This window comes from Protopterus annectens, chromosome 7.part0, assembly GCF_019279795.1.
Source record: "Protopterus annectens isolate FY-2018-M chromosome 7.part0, PAN1.0, whole genome shotgun sequence".
Lineage (NCBI taxonomy): Eukaryota > Metazoa > Chordata > Ceratodontiformes > Protopteridae > Protopterus > Protopterus annectens.
The window spans coordinates 1,938,589,118-1,938,606,213 of NC_056739.1; positions in this window are offsets into that span (position 1 = coordinate 1,938,589,118).

The window sequence follows — 17,096 nt, forward strand, 5'->3', positions numbered from 1 at the left end:
ATTTAATGTAATAAACATTTAGGACACTAGATGGCAGCAAAACATTGCTTTTAGTATGTATCCATATTTTAAATATACTAGTTATTTTATCAAGTTAATAATTGTATATTTAATATCATTTTATTATGTATTGTTTTAGGAAATAGGGATTACTAAGTTTTTAATAGGCACATAATGTTAGGATGAGAAATGTTTTTAACAGCATTTTTTATTCAGTATAAGTTATTGGTTTTACTTGGTTTTGTGTTTAATTAACTGATTATGTTTAATTGTTTAATGGATTGCTTTATTAATGAATTGTCAGTAGTATAAAATGGGGGGAAGTGATGTATGTAATTATTCTGATGAAGTTTTGGACGAAAACGTACTGTGAGGTGTTCAGTGTTATTTGCTTTCTGTGCTGTGCTGTGCTATTAAATGTGTTTTGGACATAAATGGCTGTCCAAGTGCTTTTCTGCTTCTATAGCAACTACAGATGCACTCTATCCATGGTTTTCGTACTTTTTATGTCTACACATATACAGATATATAGATATATATATGCACATATAGTTATAGATATCTACATGTATATCAACATAAATAGATATATCTGTACATATGATGTACACACACACACACACACACACACACATATATATACATATATATATATATATATATATATATATATATATATATATATACACACACACATACAGAGAGAGCTATAAATGGCCATATATATGATGCACTATACAGATGTGTATAAATACATATATATGAATATATATGTGTATGTACATGTAGACATAATTCTACATATGTATATATATATATATATATATATATATATATATATATATATATATATATATATATATATCCATATCCTTATCATGTGTAAACATTACTGTTGTGTATACTTTCCCTGATGTATCACACCATATGTATCTGATATGTGTATATTTAGCTATAACAACATATATTATGCAAAAGTAATACCACTAACATGTACTATACAATTGTAGAAGTCACAGCAATTGTTCAGTACTATTCAATATGTCTACTGACAGATGTATTGGAAAAACTGTTGTGATTATAGTGTACAGGGTCTTGGGTTCAAGACCTGCAAGGGCTGTTTATTTTGTTGCTGGGTAGAACAAGGGCTGTTGAATAAGGCAGTTTTGAGCAGCTTTAAGTGGGTTTGCTCGAGTTTGTGCGAAGTTAAGCGGTGCTAAGATACGGTTAAATATATGAACACTTTCACCATGTAGGCTTTGCTTACAAGTCCACAAATCTGCTTAGCTGTTATACTGCAGCAATGCTGATACCTGCTAAGCATAGCTCAGCCCTGGTAATCTGTGCTCACATCCCAGTCTGATAACATAGCAGGTAATGACATCTGTAATAGGAGTATGTAATGCCATGTACATAACATGCATCTATGTGCTGCCAATATAATAGAAAGGGGTCTGAGTCTCCTGTGTGGAACACTTGAGTTTATATGACCTGTACAACACTCTTATCCATGTGAATGTGTTACGTACAAGGGTAGTATCCCAGGTTATGTGCAGTCACACTAGCATGTAGTGTATCATGATGTTACTACTGTTGACAGTGCTTTCCCAAGCAAGAGTAGATTGCTAATTATAGTACTGGCAACAAACACCCCTGAATGCATAGATGGACTCTGAGTCCTCACTGTAATGTTCCTGGTGTGTGAGCTGTGTCACATTATATATTTCCTAATGGATAATGATCTGACATGTGGAAATTAATTGTAGACTACTGTCTGTATAGCACATGTCAGTGAGGGCTGCCAACATGTAGTAATGGCATACCTACTGGTGTCAGACATCTGGCTGTCAGCACATTCATCCTACTGCATAGCTAGTTGGCATGCTGATGTCTGTCAGTCCCTGTACAGATGTGCAGATGTCAGGTATCCATTTTGGATATGTACAGGCAACCTATACTGACATGTCTGCCCAGCTGTGTTATAACTGGCACAGATAGGACACAATACTCTGTACGCATCACATGCCATGAGTACCTCCACTACACTACCACAGTCAACAGAACATGCTTGGGTACAGGTCTCCAACACAGACACTAACCATGTTTTGTAATATATGTTGCATACATGTCAACTGGAGCCCCTTACTGGCCATTTGCAGGAGGCACCCAGAGGATTGGCTGATGCATGTCACTCTCACCCTGAGGGTCACCAGAGTGGTGTCTGTAGATAGATTGCCTGCTGGCACATGGCAGGTGGCATGATACCACTGTACACACATACCCTACACTTCCCATCTTTCCATGGACAATAGCCAGGTACACACCTATGACCACCTGCAGCATTGCACCCCAGTACTGACAAATGTGTACGTGTGCATTACTGAGGATATCAGTTTCTGTGTGTTAGTACACCTGTAGTTGGGAATATCCTGAGACCATTCACATCCACCTCAACACCCATTGCCACAGTTAGATGTGGCTACTGCTGTACCGGACATTACATGTACCTTGTTACACTCCTCTCCCTAAAGGCTACCTGAGCCTTGCAGTACCAGCACAACACTGTTGTACAAATGGGTTGATAAGCATGGGATACACACTGAATTCGGGCAAGTGCTTGTATGTGTACATGTGTGTATATATGTAGTGTACAGCATTCCGAAGCCACATATTCCTATTACAATATGCATTGCCATGTAGTATTAGGGATAGTGATGTTGCTGCCCATAGGAGAGGCATGACAATGCATTATCCTACTATGCCTGTGGCATGTGCATTAGATGCATATCCCTGTAGTGGCACTCTTGGGATGGACAAGGGGTTGTATTGCAGCCCTGGTCAATGTGTGATGGCGGGTATGTCAGAGTGTCATCATGGGTACCAGTGCATGCAAAATCCACAGTGGGGTGTGGGTGCTGGGTATACTGTCATTACACCATGATGCCCTCGGTACATGTCCCATATACCACTGTATGGTGACCACTGTCACCATCAACCATAACGGTAACTGATAACACTATCCAGCCTAGTTATGCATGTGCTGTGTGCAGCCTATGTGTAACACTGGACACACTGACAAGTTAGTTAGCACTGATAGGCCTATGTCTCTCAGTGGTCTATATTAGAAGACTAAATGTTTAGGTTACTGACTGTCTGGAACATGAACACCTAAACATCGATCTTCTAATATCGAAAGCAAAAAATGGTGAATGGCTGATTTAACACAGGGAAAGATTTCCCTTGGCCATTCGCCAGAGTTTTCTATTTCCCTACTGTTGAGCAATCTCGGAGTTGGTATATTTAGTTAGGGGGGTTGTGGGGGGCACAGCCCCCCACTTAATTTAGATGTAAAGTAATGTTTTTTGTGTTGTGGCCGAGGGACGTGTTTCCCTGGGATGCGCGACATTGTGCGGTTCGATATTACAAGATCAATGTTTAGGTGTTCGATCACCTAAACAGTCAGTCTTCTAGTATAGACCCATCTCTCGGATGTGTGTCTGCTTGTTATGTGTTTGTTAATGTGTATACAATGGTATGTCGCACTATGTATTGTCCATATACAACCATTACAACCACTTTAACATACTATACATGCCTAGGGATGTTCTGCATGTAACATGTAACCTGGTACACACCTCATCCTAAATGCCATGTGGTGTGTGCAATTAAAGCCACACACATCAGTAGCGCTACATACCTAGGTAGGGGTTTAGTCCCAGTGTTTGCCAAGTAAGAGTGTGCGCGTATGTGGAGTGATCTACTTCGGGTTGCTGAATATACATGTCCCAGTGGGTCATCTGTCCATGTGGCACAGTCAGTAACTGTTACACAGACCTGTGACATGTGTTCAACTGTACCCAGGATATGGCACAGCCATGGTGTCACCACAGTCCCATACCCCTTGTGAGATATGACAGCAGACCATCCTCCTGCTGACACATGTACACTTACAGCACAAATGGATAATATTATGGAGACCACAATCACTCAGTGTTACTAACAGCTATAATGCATCATGGCTGGACAGCTACACTACCTGACATGTAAGCATTAAACATTACTGCTGACAACATGTTACACAGCAGTACATTGGTACACTGTAGTACAGTCACTGTGTGCATCAGAACCATATTAGCCTGTCCCTGCATCAATGTTATGGATGATAGGGGTTTGGCACAGGTACCATCATATGCACAGGGTGTGTTGGATTGCCAGAGACCTAGGGTGGGCCATAAGTTTGACACCATGTGTGTGAGTGAAAGGTGTAAGTTACTGATATGGGGATGGTGATGTGGTGTGTGTAGGTATGGGGTTGCCCTAGGTGTGTCTATATAGTGTGTGGGTATGCATGCACACAGTTCTGCCATGTGGCTGCCCTATACAGGTGTTTCTTGGACAGCTGCAAACCATATCTGGCATGTTGTGCAGTTCACCACCTCCAGCCATGGACACACAGACTGTGCCTGCCAGGGGTTCCACGGGCATGTCCAGGTGCAGGCCTCAATATGCTGCTCTCCCCGATGATGACATATGTTCACTGGAACCAGGTCCCTCCTGGGACTGGCCAGGGCCATGTGCATGTGGCCTGCTGTGGTGTGGTGTGGACAGCACACCCCTGCAGTGCTGGAGCTGGTACTGCCACTACAGGAGTGGCTTGGCATCCTTGCACATCTACTTCGACTGCCAGATGTTGATGTTGCTGGCCTATGTCCACATGGCTGTTGCCCCATTCCCACCACATGCTATAGCATGGACAATCCACTGTTGATGAGGCCCACCATCTCACCCAACTGTCTATCCATGACCTCTGTATAATCATGGAGGTCACCTGCAAAATCATCGATGTTGTCACTTACAGATGAAAAAGCAGCCCTCTGCAACCTCAGACCCTGTCTGGTGTACAATTCCATACATGCCTGTGCCCCCATGACAGCCTGAAACATGTGTATGGTGGTAACAGATTTGACACTTCTGCCAGGGGCACTATGACCAGCGGCCTTCCCACAAGGACTGCAGTCCATCTGCCTATGTGATGCCATGCCGGACATCCGGCTATGCCTGCTGTGTCCAGACACAGCAGCCATAGATACCACACTGTCCTGTGCACTGCCACCAACCGCCAACTGCCTCTCTGCTATGGCCACTGTTGATGGGGTATCTATAGACACTGTGACTGTGTGCGGGGATGGAGTGGATAACAGGGGGATGTCAAACAATGGTGCAGTTATGGACTCTGACAACCCTGCCTGTACCTCAATACACCTATCATCATTTTCAGTGTCTGTATGGACACCAACATCAGATTGCATGCAGGAGGGACCCTAACACACCTTTTCACCTGTGAGGGGAAAACAAGAAATGCACTTTAACACCTGCATGACATGGCTTAACAGTGCATACATATACACACACACATACACACACACGCACACACGCACACACGCACACACGCACACACACACACACACACACACACCCTGATATTCCACCATAATACCTACCTGTCCCTGAGTTTACAGACTGTCCCAAGTTTATTCATGTAAGTTCCCCATCTTGCATCACATTTGGAAACATACACTCATTACTACCAATCATTAACGTATCATTCTTCTAATTGCCTAGACAAGTGATCACAAAACACAACCTGTTACTCCATTACCTCTTTGACTTGATTGGAGTAGATTTTACAAGAACTCACTTCTGTCATCCAGTGTTCACCCTGGGTATGACCAGACATAGTGAGCATGGCCCCCATATGTTGGGGGCTACTATGGTCACTCAATAATGTTACGCACTGGAGTATCATATGTAACTACTACTCAATAGATACAAGATCTGTTGCTCAATAAACTTATTATGTGGACAACAGTAATATATGGATACACTCCCTGGTGTTGTCTAGTAATTCCCCAATGCATCTGTAGTGCTGCATACATGGGTAGTCTTTCACCTTTCTGCTGATTGCAATTTTAACAGTATACCTGGTGTCTAGTTTCCCTCCCAATGCATGTTTCATGTTACAGACCTTATTATACTATCAGCTGTCCTGAGATTACATATCAGACAAGTATTCCTGGTGTCTCATTTGTCAGTCCATGTCCATGTACTGCATGATTCCAAAGGGAAGTACTGGCGTATGAACAACTCCACAATCACACATGTGCATACATGGGCACCCACACAAACACACACACACATACACACACACATCCTACATGCATCAACCCCCCGCACTCCACCAGATTGCACTTACAGACAAAATAGCCCCCCACCCCCCACACACACCTACAGGTAAGTTTGCACAAAGATAGTACACACAGACCTCCCATTACCCATCTGTCAACATGCATAACATATGGTACTTAACAACATGCAGTGCAGCTATAGTCAATCCATGCTAGCAACAGTATACATATGTGTGATGCATGGGCTGTGTTAGCAGGTGATGCCCCTTCCCCTGAAAAACACTGCATCCATGTACACAGTATTGCTGTGCACCTGTTCTGTACCCTGCCATGTACTGTGCACCATAACTCACAGGTGTACACACCATAGCAGAATGTGTATTACTGTGGCAGTTATGTCTGCTCTAATGCTCACAGCCCCTGTGTGTTTGTCCAACACATACCTGGGATGATATGTGGACAGATGTCATTTGTGAATGCCTGATGTCTGATTTACAGATGTCATCATCAGTGGTGCATGTATGACCAATACGATATTATTACACTGACAACTGTCAAACCTTACCATGGCTATGGGGAGTGTACACACCCTTACTGATATGACGCCCTCTTCCTTGATATGCCATCGGACCACATTACTGCATATGTTAACATTACATGAGCCCGGTATGTGACATATGCCCTGTACAATCAAATGCAGTGCTAATAAATGTGTTAGTTGTGCTGATGCTGACTGAGATGCATACACATCATGGGTGCATATGTGTGCACGGTGTTATCATGATGGCTTGTTGCACCTACTGTTATATGTACTACAGCAGTCACTATTCCTGGCAGGGTTATACTAGCATGGGCCATCTGCATTTGCCAGTATATGGTCAGTCTGCCCTAGACATGTCTCCCAACTCTGCATGATCGCAAGGTCTACTCATGTGCATATCCTTTGGAGTTCACACACTGCCGTCACTATTGCTGTGGAGTCAGGCTTACTTCTGCCACAGTTTCTGACCCAGACTGTGTGCAGATACAGCCATTTGTAGCATCTTTTGGATCCCTGCTGCAGTGCACTTATGTGTCATGATGACACCCCCTCCCTACCTTCATCCTTTTTGCAGATGCTTAGCAACTATGGCCTACACATGTGTGTCAGTTTGCAGTGTCCCAAACACTGAACACCACATGTAGCAGCCTAGTCTCAGCTAATGAATGTCAAACATAGAGGTGTACACCGGCACCGGCACAGTACAGATGGGGATGGTGGGACTGAGGTGGAGCAAGGTGCTGGTTATACAGCACATGTATCTTATGTCATACTGTCTGTATGTTTCCAATGTGGTCATGGGACACCAGTACACATTGAAAATGCATGACTTTTGGGGACATCTTAACAAGGCAAAAATTCTCATCTCACTCCTTAAACTTAGCCATAAAAAATCACTATGCGTAATTGGCCCATATTTACCACATGGGAATAATGGCAGTACAGCAGAAGACCTTTTCAACTGGACCACATCCAGCATGCCGCACAAAAAGAAAAAAAAAAAACGAGGTGACTTTTGACTCTGCAAACTCCATAAGTGATATAAACCTGGATAGCTTCTCTCAACTAATCCCCACTCACTCCAGATACAACAAAAACAGTAATAAGGGAACCAGAATATATAGAGACTGGATTCTTTCTTACTCTCCAAAACATCATCTAATCAGGAACACTAGCTGACACTCTTATGTGACCATCTACCAGTTTTTGACATTAGAAAATTAACACCCATAAATGCCATCCTTTCAGCACAGCCCATGAACTCACAAAGTTTGATGAAGACAGCTTTATCTTGTGCCTAAAATACTGTAACTGGTGTAATCTACTTTATTTCTCACTAGAAGACAGCTATAGCCAAATTCAGCATAACATTCCTAAGTATTCTAAATACATTTGCCATCTCAGAACCAAACGGGCCAAATTAAGTCCTGCTTCTTGGCTAACTAGAACCAATAAACATATGAAATTAAGGGATGATGCCTGGAAGATTTGGACCACAAATAAAAATCAGTCTAAACTCCAGCATTGAAAAGAACTTGGGAACCACACTAAATGCCAAGTTAAACTAGGCAAAAAAGGTTTACTACAAAAATACCCCAAAACAAAACCACAGCAATCCAAAGTCTCTCTGGTCTTCCATAAATTATCTTCTCAACCCTGACTGATCCAGCCTAACCCTAATCTACACAAGCTAGTACAAATGCCTCTGAAGACAGTGCCACCCATCAAACACACACACAGTCACTTCCTCATTCACACCTGCATTCATTCATACATCACTCTTACTATCCCAATCTCACACACACACACACACACACACACACACACACACACACACACACACACACACACACACACACACACACACACACACACACATGCGCACATGCATGCACACACACACACACACACACACACACACACACACACACACACACACACACACACACACACACACACACACACACACACATGCACACTCACTTCCTAATTCATACCTGCATTCATTCACACATTGCTCTTTCTCTCCCAATCTCACACACACAGACAGCCACTTCTTCATTCATACCTGCATCACTCACACATCGCTCTCTCTCTCCCGATCAAACAGACACACACTCACTTCCTCATTCATTCCTGCATTCACTCACACATCACTCTCACTCTCCCAGTCTCACACACACAGACACACACACACACACACACAGACACACACACACACACACACACACACACACACACACACACACACACACACACAAAGACTTTTTTGCTTTCATGCACGCATTCACTCACACACACAGACAGGCACACACACTTACCTGACAAATCAGCTGCTAAGCTTCACCACACCCCTGTGAGGAAGCCGTGGCTCCCCAGGGCGCCATGGCCTACAGTTTGGGAACCCGTTCCCTAACCCATAGGCCACATGTTTGCAGAGTCCAGGCAATTGCTGACATGGGTACTGCACAGTCAGTACTTGCTAGACATTCCTGCAACCCCCTCAGTGTTGTGGCATGTTACTAGGCAGACTATGAATATGAATGAGGAGCTTGCAGGTACGGCAAGTGCAAACAGCCAACCACAGTTAAATCTTCAGAAAAATGAGAGCCAGCACAAACATGTAGCACCCAAGGTGAATAATTTTATTGAGCCATCAGTAAAGTTCAGACCGGATTCGGCACACAGCCTTCATCAGTGATACATAAACTTCCAACACATTTCCTTAAATAACAATTCAAAGCACTTATCCTGTGATGTCATTTCCTTTGCTTTCTAAAATTTGTCATTAAGGCCAGGTGTAAAAAGTGCCCCTAATTTAACCATCCACTTTTTTCTTTATGATTAAGCAGGTATTGCCATCCCCTTTTACATCCTTTATTATCCAATATTTTGTCAATAATAGTAAAGGTAAATTTGGCAGAATGGTGTATTTGACAATGTCTGTACAAATAAAAATAATAACTCCAAGGCACACCACTGGTTGAAATGACAGATGGCACACTTTAATAGTGAAATAAAGACAAGAAAAAAAAGTAAGCGATTTTGCGTTACACAGAACGCTTCTCCAGATTGTACAAAGTTCAAATTAAAAAATTCAAATAAATAGAGGTGATACATCACATGACCCATTTGTTAATTACTATCCAATCAATCCTAAAAGTTCCACCATGCTTCTTACATAACTAGGATAACAACATCTGAATATATAATAGAGCATATAAATATATTATTGGCGTCCACTATGGTTAAAATGCTAAAAAGCAATCTAATAAATATGAAGAAACACTGTGTCACTATCTAAAAACATGGACTAAAAATAGGATAATAATATTGTAATAACAAATAAACAACTCTATAACATATAGAACTTTCTAAAACCTAGCTAAAAAACAAAGCAACATAAGAGATGCCAAAAACACAACACTTAAAACTCTAAAGATGTCCAGAGTGACCTAATGACTCAGCAGAGCCAAAGGTGACATAATAACATGAACTGAAAAACATAAAAACAGTATACAATACAGTGGGTATGGAACATATGAAAGAAAGGGAGAAAAAAGGAAAAGAAGGGTTACAAGGCCAAGAGAAAAAATCTATATCTAGCTCTGAGCAAGAAAGAGGGAAAAATCGATATAAAACTTACTAACAAGATGTCAGTAAAATGTGAAGAACTCAAACCTGAACTGTGTAATATCTCACTAAGGGTGACATATTCATCAATTCACAGATCTATCCTTTAAGAAAGGTTTCAGGCTTGCTTTCTCATTAAGCCCATGGCCTCTATCAGCTTGGAATCTAAGTATCCACTTATTTTCTTCTTTTTCTGTGTGATTCTTAGTGTCCCCTAATCTAACACTAGTGTTAACAAGTTCTATCAACAAAAAACTAAATTTATGGCTTGTGTCATTATTAATGGTGTGTTTCGTCAAAGCATTATATTCATCTTCCCTCCTAATGGCGTATAAATGTTCTTGCTCTCTCTCTCTCTCTCTCTCTCTCTCTCAGAGATCTATTAGTCATCCCCACGTAAAACGATTCACACTTAATACACTGTGCTAGGTAAACCAAATTCCTCGATTTGCAGTCTGCATAATGCTTAAAAGTATATATCTTCCCTGTGTCGGGATGTCTGAAGGTATTAATATTTTTCATGAGCGTGCACTGATTGCAACTCCTACATGCAAACGTGCCTTGCCTATCAGAATGTATAGTACCTTTAACATTCTCCTCATAACAAAGCATCCTCTTAAGAGACTTGGTATTCTTATAGGAGTATTTGGGTTGCTCCCCTACTAGTTGTACTATATTCTCATCAATTGTGAAGATATTCCAATGTTTACTGATTATCTCATTGATTTTCCTATTGTTATTAGTATACGGAATCGTGAGTCTACATACCTGATTATAGGCTTCATCTCTATGATGTCTCCCTTGCTTGAAAAAAGGCCTACCTCTATCTTGTCTCACTTTAGAAAGTGTGTCAAGTATCTCCCCACATTCTCTATCTGTGTAGCCTCTTTCTTTCAATTCATTCTTAAACTGACTCACTGTCCTATCAAAAGTAGTATCTTGGCTAGTCAGCCTAGAAATTCTCAACCCTTGCCCTTTTATTATGTTTCGATATACATGGGGAGGATGCATACTACTCCTATGTAATAGTGTGTTTTTCCTGCAGCTCTTTCTAAATAATTGTGTTTGTATTCCGTTCATATCAACAATTATAGAAACATCTAGAAAATCAATTTCTGTCATTGACCACTTAGCTGTAAAGTTAAGAAACTAGTGGTGCCATTTATATAGTCAATAAAATTTTGCAAGCTCTCTAAACTCCCTTTCCAAACTAGGAAAACGTCATTAACAAAACGTCTGTAATATCTCAAGTTTCCCTTATACAACATGTTATCTATTACACAGGAGTATTCCCAATATGCCATTACTATATTCACATACGAATTGGCACATGGTGTCCCCATTGCCACCCCATTGACCTGAAGGTAGTAATTATTACTACACGTGAACACATTATTGCTAAGTATCATCGCCAACAATGTCACTGTTCTAATAATTACTTCGCTGGGGATATTCTTTCTAATTAAAAACAACCTGACATATTCCAAGCCAGTATTGTTAGGGATACTTGTAAAAAGAGAGGTAACATCCAACGTGACAAGATAACATTCAAAAACATGTGGATCATTATGAGTATAATCAGAAAAAGTTTCTAAAAAAATGTTGTGTGTCTCTTATAATAGTGTCGGTGGTGTCCACTACTGGTCTCAGGGTCTTCTCAACAAATATCGATAACATCTCTGTTAACCAACCTCTACTAGACACTATAGGTCTTAGAGGTGGTCTCGATAAATCTTTGTGTACCTTGGGCAATCCTCTAAATGTTGGTATCAAAGGCTTTTCAATTAAAAAATAATTATAAAGTTCATTATTGATCATATTGGACATCAACAGATCATATAGTTCTCCACTGACATCTCTAATCAGCTTATTAAGTTGACTAACATTCAATTCTTTATATGTGTCTGTACCACCAAGCATTTCACTTATTCTCTCATCATAATATTCTTTATCTAAAAGCACGACTGCCCCTCCCTTATCGGCTGGTCTAATAACTATGTTAGCATTAGCTTGTAAGGTTTTAAGGGCTTCTAGTTCATTAGTCATTATATTAAAAAACTCACTCCTCACATTTGCTTTGTCTATTTCAAATACATTCAGTAACTCACTCTCACAGGCCTTCTCAAAGGCCTCTAACATTGGATTAACTGGTGGTATAAAAGTGGATGGTTTCCTGTGTGTCATATTCACATTGTCGCTTTGATTTCTAAACAACAATTTTAATTTAACATTCCTAATGAACATTTTAATGTCAATAATCAAATCCACTACATTCACTGGCATTGAAGGGATAAAAGATAATCCTTTATTCAATAAAGGGCGTTCTGCTCTATTCAAGACATAACTAGAAATATTGATAATTAAGTCTGGCTTACATGCCTCAGTACCTTCCTCTGGAACTCGTGTTGTTCCTCTGAGGTTTTCCATTTCCTCGCTCAATGTGTGGGTGTCCATGCAAGTCTCTGTTGCTCTCAAATGGGCAATGGAAAAGGGAGGGTCTTATTCAAACTAGTCAAAGACGATGGCCCCTCTCCTACTCGCTGATCCTTCTTTTTCACATCTACATTCAATCCAGACTGCATTGTATGTGCTGTGCTCACTAAGGTGTCAACTGTTGTATCATTCGCATAAGTACCAGGGTAATTCATTGCTACTCTCTCCATTCCTTGGTTTACCTCCACTGCTATGGGTGTCACTATAACAGGTTGAATTTCTGAGAGGAGGGCTGGAGTTGCAGGTGTTACTCGCTATAGGGTGATGGATAGATTTTCCCTCCTGGTTGGTTCCCTCGGCCAACTGAAGACGTTGCCTTGGTGAAAATCCAAGACGTCGTGTTCTAACTTCTTCCTTTTAGTTTGAAGTAGTTTATGTTCAAGGAGCAAAATGTTAGTATTTAGTTCCATATCAAATGTTGCCAAATCATTGCTTGAAGTTAGTTTCTCTAATTCATCATGAATAGTAACTATTTCAGCCATGAGTTCAGTTTCAGTCAACATATACTGTTCTATGAGCAGAGTCCAGGCAATTGCTGACACGGGTACTGCACAGTCAGTACTTGCTAGACATTCCTGCAACCCCCTTAGTGTTGTGGCATGTTACTAGGCAGACTATGAATATGAATGAAGAGCTTGCAAGTACGGCAAGTGCAAATGGCCAACCAAGTCAAATCTTCAGAAAAACAAGAGCCTGCACAAACATGTAGCCCCCAAGGTGAATAATTTTATTGAGCCATCAGTAAAGTTCAGACTGGTTTTGGCACACAGCCTTCATTAGTGATACATAAACTTCCAACACATTTCCTTAAATAACAATTCAAAGCACTTATCCTATGATGTCATTTCCTTTGCTTTCTAAAATTTGTCATTAAGGCCAGGTGTAAAAAGTGCCCCTAATTTAACCATCCACTTTTTTTCTTTATGATTAAGCAGGTATTGCCATCCCCTTTTACATCCTTTATTATCCAATATTTTTATATCTAAAACTAAACAATTCTCTAGCCAGAATACTACTCATGTGTATGATATTAACTTTTATGCTAATTGTGGATCAGATTGGATTATTTACTTAGCTTGTTGTCACTGTCGTTCATTTTATATAGGACAGACATCTAGACCCTTCCTTCTAAGAATGTCAGAACACTTAAGTGATATCCGTAACAAACACATTACTAATGCTTTGTACAGACATTGTCAAATACACCATTCTGCCAAATTTACCTTTACTATTATTGACAAAATATTGAATAATAAAGGATGTAAAAGGGGATGGCACTCCCTGCTTAATCATAAAGAAAAAAAGTGGATGGTTAAATTAGGAGCACTTTTTACACCTGGCCTTAATGACAAATTTTAGAAAGCAAAGGAAATGACATCACAGGATAAGTGCTTTGAATTGTTATTTAAGGAAATGTGTTGGAAGTTTATGTAGCAATGATGAAGGCTGTGTGCCAAAACTGTTCTGAACTTTACTGATGGCTCAATAAAATTATTCATCTTGGGTGCTACATGTTTGTGCTGGCTCTCATTTTTCTGAAGATGTTACTAGGCAGCTCGCATGACCAATTTGCTACATGTGACATCATCTGTCTTGGATGACCATCTGTTTATTTCCTACATCATTCCTGTCCCATACATCCTTGCCACATAAATGACTGTCTGCACTTTTTGCCAAGGTATATGCAGTGCTGAGGTATGGCTACATGTCCAGCTCATGGGGTTTACCTGTTGGGCATGGGACCCATGCCATGTCATGTAAGATGTGTGCAAGCCACACCTGCCTCTGTTGCAGGTAAGTGTGCACATTTGATGGCCAAATTTCTTGGATAGCAGACCAATACTCGGTGTGACATTATGGAAGTGTACTTGGTGGAAGGTGCATTTCCATGACAAATGCATGCAGTCAGTACCTCAACAGCTGCTTCCACTATATTTTATATGGAGTGTGTGCACACATATGCTTCCAGTGTTTGTGAAGGTATGTATTCCCCATATTTGCTGTCCTGACCTACGATTCCATATCACACACTCATTGCTCATGTTGGGACCGCATTGCAGGTTTTAAGGGTTGTGGACTGAAGTATTATGAGATGTCGTAGTGTAGATATGTAACAGTTGCCATTGTAATACTGGTATATACACTGTTGTAGCACTGTATAAGGGTGATGTTTCACACATGTCCCTACTGTAGGCCACTTGTCCCACCATTATGTTCATCTCTGTGGACACATTCTGTAATGACAGGATGTTAGTTATATTGCATGAGTCTGTCATACCCTTCAGATTCACCATCATGGTCACCACTGTATTGCAGTACAGTTAACAGCAATAATACGTGAACATATACGGCATACATTAAGGGTAGGTGTGTTAAATGTGTGCATAGAATATACCATAGCCATAACATGACCATTGTATTGGCAAGCCTGAACAAGAACCATACTCACCAGCTGCAGACTACTGCCTTGGAGGTATACCAGAGGAACCTACATAAGTGTGTGAGAGATGTGATGTCAGTAGCCACAGCTGTGGCATTGGTACAGGGTGGGTGCAGTATTTAAAGTACATCAACATCAACAGGTGCAAGTCCACAATACTACAGCTTATGCACATCTGTTTATTACTACTACACAGCAACAGACTATATATATATATATATATATATATATATATATATATATATATATATATATATATATATATATATATATATATCATCTCACATATGCATGATCTATCGGGTTCATATTACGTTATCGAAAGATAACATAATCGAACGATCAAAACTTCAAAATGGCAGCATTTTGAAGCTTGTATTGTGGGGGGCTGTGCCCCCACACCCGCCGCTAAATATATATTCCAACTCTGAGAACGCACTACAGTAAGGAAAGGGCAAATATTCCAAATCCTCACTGTACTGTGATCCCACAATGCGATCTTCAAAATGTTGCCATTTCGAAGTTTTGATCGTTTGATTATGTTATCTTTTGATAACATAATAGGAACCGATCTATCTGTACAGATGTGGATGGATACACAACAGTGGTCTACTGTAATGCCCTGTGGTCTTACCTGCATGCTCCCCTGCCGGTATGTGGGTATCATCCACCTCCACTATACTCTCTGCCAGTTGAAATGTGTGCGGGCAGGCAGGTGCCACGAGGCTGGCAAGGAGCTCCACAACACATGTCAAGGGGGATGGATGGCATGACCGCCCTGTTGTGAGATGATCCTCCCGGACTGCAGCAGCACACCGACGGGCATGGTGAAGTAGGTCATTGCAATGATGCCGGACCTGCTCATAACTGCGATTATGCAGGCCGACATCATTCACCCTGTGGACAAGATCGGTCCACAGGATGGTTTGCTCTTGCTGCACATGGGCTGTTCTGCCGAACAACACCTGGTAGTGCTGTACCAGGTGTGTGATGATGACCTTATTTTCGCCTGCTGAATAGACAGGGAGTCTGCCATCTGACATCTTGCCTGAAAGACATAAAAATGGAAACAGGTCTCAGCAACTCATACAGGCAAGGTTACCATAGTTCTTAATACACATCTCTGTCTCCACCCCAACATATCTGCGACAACAATCCGATCACACAACTCAATAGGTATCACTACAGCATACCTACCATTGGGACATATATCATATTGTACCACACTTTGTGTTATGTTCTTGTAGCCATGTTCCCTGTGGGGACACTATCATTGCTGGCCTATTACGGACAATGTCACTTGCATGCCATTGTAAGAGCCACTATGGTTTCATATATCCATGTGGCCTGTTTGCTATGTGATTGCTGCACATCTATTGTTATGTGTTATTGGGGATATCTATGCATGCTGTTGGACATAATCCAGGAATGTGTGGACTATTACTACCCATGTATATTCTATAACAGTGAAACAGTAGCATGTTTAGGGAACAGTTGCCAGCAGAACCACCTCTCCCACCTCAACTGGCGATGTTACCAGGCCACATCACATGTGGGATCCACCCTGAAGCCTCCCCATCAACTGGTCCTGCACTACCTTCAGGTAGTACCCCCAGGGGTACACACAGGCATGATCCTGTCAACCAAGGTCAGGTCCAGGGTCTGGTACTTAGGGAGCTCCACAGAGACTTGGGGGATGTATTACAGCACCTAGAGGCTCTCTGTACACACTCAGAGGGTCCACATGCTCCTCCTGCTCAACCTCCAGCCCAAGCACCTTTAGGGCCATGAAGCTGATGTTGTG